Source organism: Cyanistes caeruleus, chromosome 5 (assembly GCF_971803275.1).
Source record: "Cyanistes caeruleus chromosome 5, bCyaCae1.hap1.1, whole genome shotgun sequence".
Lineage (NCBI taxonomy): Eukaryota > Metazoa > Chordata > Aves > Passeriformes > Paridae > Cyanistes > Cyanistes caeruleus.
Window position 1 is genome coordinate 24775329 of NC_141705.1, and position 6762 is coordinate 24782090.

The following is a 6762-nucleotide window of genomic DNA, read 5'->3' on the forward strand; positions in this document are numbered from 1 at the left end:
AACTGGGAAATTTCCAACTGGCTGCAATTGTCTTTCAGGCTCCTAAGAGAGCCAGGAGGATGCAGCAAACAACATTGTGACAGCATGCTGCCATCCTTAGGAAAAGGCTGATCATTATTCACCATTTCAGCTTTTACATCTAAACTTGCCAAGATCTATTTACAATTAAGATTTTACTTTTCTAGCAAATCCAGGGTGTGATCTGTGTACTTTCTCTCCTAAGTCAGTAACTTAATGAAAGGGACTATGAGCCATTTAATTTTTACTAGTTGACAAAACTAGGAGTTTTGTTGCTTTCCCCATTGTTTCCATAAGCTGGATCAATGCCAGCCTCACCTGCCTCCTTTACAAAGATTTAAATTTTGTTTTAGTCCCTCACCTCCATTACCCACTTCATTGTTTCTCCATTTTTGCTTCTTTCACATCATGTCTTTTCTTCTTGCATCCATTTGGGTTTTTTTACCTGGGGGTGGGGGAAAAAAAATTGAGAAAATGGAACAAAATAAATAATATGCCAATTACCATTGCATGTTCTAATATGTATATAACCATTATTATGTAATCTAAATATAATCATAATATAATATAATACCTACCTGTTGGTGTAGCCATTTATGAAAGAAACAACATGATTAATAGGAAACTACCAGTTTCCATCAATATTAAAAGTATGTCCAATTCTATAAGACATTACGTTTAAAACCCTTCTGTATGCAGTGAGAACTTGGTACATACAAAGATTGTAGAATCATACCCTAGTAAAACACAATTGCAAAATGCTTAGAAAATATGAAGTACATTTGTAAGCATAACTATTTTGCAGGAAGTAGTAATGTCCTGGAATAGATTGATGGAATTTCATTGTATTGATAGAAATATATCCTTCAGTGAAAATCACAAATTCAAATCCTTCTTGTCTTCAGTGGCAGAGATTATTTAATGAGTTCCTACTTTACTTCACCATGAACTTCCTACCAATAACAGATAATTTTTAATTACGCTAGGTATTTTATTCTTAAACTTCAAATCCTTTGTGTTTATTCAGAGCATAAAGTCTGAGGAGAGCACATATTTTCATAACAGTTTTTTTTAATACAGTGACAGATGATACTCATATTTCCAAAGCATCAAATGTAACAGCTTGGTTCTATTTAATCATCTGGATTTTTTTGTTTCATTTCACATTGAGTTGTAATTGCGCGTTAGAAAAAAATTCTAAATATCTGACCTAATGTCCCAGTAAAACAAATTATTTACTGAAGAAACACAAAACTTAATATTTGGCAGGTACAAAAATGCATTAATTTTGTGAAACATCATTTTTGTTGTTCACCAATTGCCCCAGACTATATCATCAGTTCAGAAGGAGCTGGCTTAGCATCTTAGAATCTGAGCAGCAACATATCTTTTTGCCTTCCTCAGTACTTGGAAGTTTTCCATTACACTCTCCTGGCCCTTTCTAGATGCCTGCATTAATCATATTTCTGCTTTCCTTGTTAAAATAGCAAGGACTTCTGTGAGGTGGGATGAAATAAATAGGAAAATATGAAACACATTTCTCAGTGTGAGAAGATTCTAATGTAAGTAGTTAATGAAATATAACCTGAAACATCTTCAAATGTCTGGTACCAACCTTATGCAATTGAAGAATGCAGAAGGAAAACTGTTTAAGTAACCATCCAATATACAGGAAAGTTTAAAAACAAAAAAGGCGTCCAGTCTAATTCTAATTTCAGTCTGAATTTAGCATGGCTCAACTCCTTAAATTTTTCAGCACACTTCAATTAAACAGGAAACACCTGTAGCAATGCTCTTCACCATGTTTCAGTCTAATTCAAATAGAAATCACTTAATAAGTTTAGTACTCAGAACACCTGCTACCTTAAAACATATTCCTTTGAGACACTTTTACTCTAAGCTTTCCTATATCTTCAAAAGACTGTGAATAAAGCCATGGCTCTTTCAAGAGCTTAATATTCCCTGAGATAAAAGTGGAGAATGCATAAATTGTTCTTTGTGAAAACAGGATGAGAAATTTGACAGCTTACCACCTAAATCATCTCTGTTTGGATGTGGAACTCAGTTGTACATCCTGCACAAAGAACACATAAATTTATCACAGATTTTGTTAGGTGATGTTGGACAAAACCAGAGTGCCTGGTCTTATAAATAATGAATCCTATTTTTTCTGCCATTCTTTAAGAGTTCTGATGTTCAAAACTGTCCCAAATTCAGCAAAGTATTTACATTCCTAAGTCCTGCTCTGTGGACAAAGGCAATGACTAATTATGGATATTTCAGTGGTGTCTTCCCATGCTTTTTTCTTCTCTCAGTGATAATGGGATAACTTTGTGTAGGTGATCCAGTAGGGCAGCTGTCTCATTAGTTTTCCATTTTGCTGGACTCAACTGACTAGGAAATAATTTTGCAAGTGAATTGTGCCTCTTAGGACCATTAAGATTTTTGGCAGAGCAGGACATCGATGACCCCTTTCAGCAATTCAGAAAATGTTGAACTGTAGAAAAATGCCAGAGGAGACAGTCCCCAGAATCAAAGAATATCACAGAGCCAGGCAAAGGGTGGAAGAATTGGGATCTAATGGAAGTAGTTGTAATAAATGTGAGCTTAGAGGTAGAGTCAATGAGACTTTCAAGCTTTCTCTCTAGAGGACATGGCTGGAACATCAGTTCCAGGATGTGAACTGCCTGGATAGGAACAAGTTCTGTGCTCAGCCACCCATAGACATCCAGCACTTCCCAGGGGACAGTTGTGCAGTCAGCAGCCCTTGCACCTGGTCTGCAATTCAGCCTTCATATAAACAAATGTTGCTTCACAATCCTACCTTTTAAAAGAAAAAACTAAAGTATTCCATTCGTCATTTTTAAAAATAGCAATAAATTCAGAGCATTGGTGCTTCTCTTTTGGGGAAAAAAACCCCCCATGACTCAAGCACAAAATATCCCACACAAACATAATGTTTCATATTATTGGCTAGCATACTGAATACACAAGGGTAAAATGCAGTCCACAAGATGAAAGAGATACAGGGTAGAACTCATTTTGCATCCTATCCTCTTTGTGCATGTAGTCAGACTGCAATATGCACAAAACTTCTTGGTTAGGAGCATGAATTAAAGTCAAATAACAATTAGAGAATGTGTATAAACAGTTAAAATTTTTAATTAATGAAAATAAGGTATGGGAACTGGAGAAGAATTAATTTCTCGGGTGGCTTAGCATCTATTCTTTATATTCTCTAATTAATTTTTTAGAGTATATCCAATGCTTCTTGTTTCTTTGGCTTTTCATTTTGCCATTAATAAATAATTTTAGCATGGTACAACATGTCAGCTTTACTGATCCTCACAGATGTTTTGTGCATCTGAAAATATTTGGGTTTGTATTGGGGCTGTATCCCAGGAACAAGAGCCCATGATTTATCTCTGTGTAGTTGAATATATAACAAGCTGCACTAATCACAGAGCATTATTATTTAAGTGATAGCCATATATATTCATTCTCCAAACACAGACTAGTCATTTGAAAACCAACACTGCAGATTAATGTGATTCTGCATAGCAAAGAAGGGCTTTTGTCTCTTCTGGCTCTTTGCTTTCCCGTTGGGGCTCCCACGCCAACTGCCAGAATTCCCACTCTTCCAGCAGTTATTCATTTCAGCTGCTCACTGCCTTCTGTCTTCTCTCATGCTTTCCAAAGCATGGAATTTTTTTCCAGAATGTTGTTTTTTGTATTTTTTTATGAATTTGCATCGTTCATATATGTTTTTCATAGTGTCTGTTGTTTATGTTTTTCCTCAGAAGATAAAGACTGCTCTTTAAAGTTTTGTAATTTCTGTGTTTCAGGCTGTTTGCTGCAGACAGTGACTGAGAGCCCAAGAACTGGACAGAACAGAGACACAGATATATGTTCCACGTGATGTATGTCTGTCCAGACCCTATGCAAGCTGTCCAAGACAAAAGGATCAGCTTAGAGTTATAACAATTTCTATACAAAAATATTTTTAGACCCTGGCATAAAATAATACACTGTTTTTTTAAAAAAATAAATATTTTTAGTGTGGAAATATTGAAATTGGATATCCAAATATGTCATCAGGATTGGTTGTAAATGGTAGAAAGTGTGTCATGACTAATTCTTTCTGGATGCTTCTGGAGGCTTTCATTTCTTTTCAGTCATGTTTTTGTATTTATTAGGTACCCAACTGCTAAACTGTTTCAGCAAAGTGTTTGCCTTAGCAAAGTGATAGTGGCTATGGTAGATGCAGAAAAGAAAGATAAGGCTGTGTTAATTAATAGAAGGAAAAAAAAATAAAGGTTAAGCATAATCACTGTCTTCTGTTAAGAGAAAAACATGCTGTGTGTTGAAGCACAGCTTGGAAGCACTGAACCAAGTCAATCAATATATTCATGAGGAAGAACAAGTAAGCTAGTAAAAATCAGTATTTCACCATCTTCTTTGGCTTCCTCTGCTCCTCAAAGCTCTGTAAGACAAACCTGCTTGCCTGGAGTTGAAGCAGAGTTAGATGGGAGCACTGAGATTTCTAATCTGCTTCTAAAATACATGTATCTGTTTCTAGAAGGTATTTATTTGTTTTCTTAGTATTTTGTGGAAATCTCTGTTCACTAGACCTGAGGATCTGAGGATCTAGTAAATTCAGAAACAAGGTGTGAGAGTAGAGCTTCAAAGTGGTGTGAATTATGCTGTTATTTCACTGCTCTATTTCAATTTTCAGCAAAGTGCCATCTGTTACTTGAAATCATATGGAGTATACTACGAGGGAAAATTTAGAGGCTTTCCATCCACCGTGTTAGAGTAGCATCCTTTGGAACCTTAAAAACTGTGACAATGAAAGTTTGAGTTTTAGTATTGTTCCTTCTAGGATTGCACATTTTTTAAATGTGAGGCGATTTTGGATTTCCTGGCTTTTGTCTGAAAATACTTTAATTTGCCCTACTCATTCTGCCTCTAACATCTACTAATCTATGTTGAACTGTTGAAAGAAATATATTTCCTTTGTTAAAGAGGCACATGGAGGTCTAAAGTTATTCCTTAAAATATTTTTTACTGTACTGATTAATAGACTAATGAGAGGGAAAAATACATGACATTGGCCACTACTCCTAAAAATACTGAATAAGAGTGAAAAACTTCACATTATCATGATTAATTTATATAATAACAGAAATATTATTAGGATATTATTGCATCAACTCCAATTAAGCCATAGATTCACTATTGCTTATATCACATACTTGGAATCAGGAATCTGAGAGTATTTATTGTTTATCTGGTGGCAGTCCTGTCATGGTTGTGGTTTGGTGAATGCTGCCTCACTAGTTTGCAAGTCTAACTGCTGACATAAGTCATTGCTATTAGCTTTTATTTTACATAGCCAAATGGATTTTCCCCCCTCCCACAATTAGTGTTATTCCTATGGAATATTACCTATGGCTTTAGAAAAACTGAAATTTTAGAGCCTTTAATGCAGTTTTCACAACCTGATGTTCCTGGTAATTTAAATATTAAAAACATGACTTATAAAGTAAATATATGCTATTCTTATCCACAGGGAGAACATGGTATAATTAATTTTTACTCTTTTTTTGCCTTGACAACCTAAACTTGATGGCTTAGTATAAATTCTAATTATTGGAGAAAAAATGACAGATTCAGGATGCAGAAGAGAAGGAAGAAGCTAAAAGCAAAGGGCTATTCCCAGGATAAGGAAGCCATCAAAATGCTAATAATCCCTGTTCCAAAAGGGTATTATTGTTTCTTTTTTCAGCTGCATTTGTAAACACGAACATCTGAAACAATGGTTCCATCTGCACAGACTAAAAAGCTCTATGTCCAAAATGCACATTGCTTCAGAACCTACAGAGAATAAAAAGCCCTGCTTAGTTACTCAGCATTCAGAAAATAACACTGGACTGAAAATAAACAAAATTCTCTAGAAATCTAAAGTTTAGGTAGAAAACCAGCTTTGTACAGAAACTATTCTGATCAAACTAGAAAGGAGAGAACTGGCTCTCCGTGTGATCTCAGTCTGGTGGCTGTTCCAATGCGGGTAATTAGTAACCTAACATGACCTTCTAGGAGTTCTCAGAAGGAAGGAGAATTGTCTAATTTACCTGATTATTTGACTGACAGGCTGTATTTTGAGAGAAGAGAATTGAATCGCTGCAAGTTCTTGATGTCTCATTGCAGCACTTCTTAAAAATTGTAAGGGAAACAGAAAAAAGGAATGGATAGGGCAAAAGAAAAGAAAAACAAAACAATAAACCCAAACTCAAGGAAAATCAGGAGAGGATAACTCTCGGGTGAATACAGGACTGAGTTGAAAGAGCACTTCTAACTCTCGCCTCAAGGAACATTCCTTTAGCTTTGGTTGCAGAGCTACAAAGGCAGCAAGGTAGTCTCACTGTCAGTGGCAAGCTCACAGCAGAAGCAGAACCAACAGTCTGAGTCTTATTTGTTCATCATGCAGGTCAATAAAACATGTATTTATCAACACAGATCTTTAAAATAAAGGAAAATAACTAACTGTACAAATGAATATTTTGAGAAATGGCTTAATGAAAACATTTGTGTAGGAAAACGGAAAATTCAACACCCTCCTTGAAGATTTATTTTCCTTGAAATGCCAGTAGAGGGGGTTTTCTTTTTTTTGAAACATTTAACAGAATAAATAAAACTGTCACTTGAGAAAAGGGAGATGTGAGCAGGTGTACATGTATGTTA

At 35.4% G+C, this 6762-nt stretch overlaps 1 protein-coding gene across 1 annotated transcript in view; it reads left to right on the plus strand.

Annotated features, from left to right (window-relative positions):
* Window positions 1-4333, plus strand: part of LOC111928062 (uncharacterized) — a 37368-nt gene extending 33035 nt beyond the window's left edge. Inside the window, exon 9 of the mRNA XM_086887863.1 lies at window positions 3864-4333. The gene's annotated coding sequence lies outside the window, so the exon portion shown is untranslated. The remainder of the gene's footprint in view (window positions 1-3863) is intronic.
* Window positions 4334-6762: the final 2429 nt, after the last annotated feature.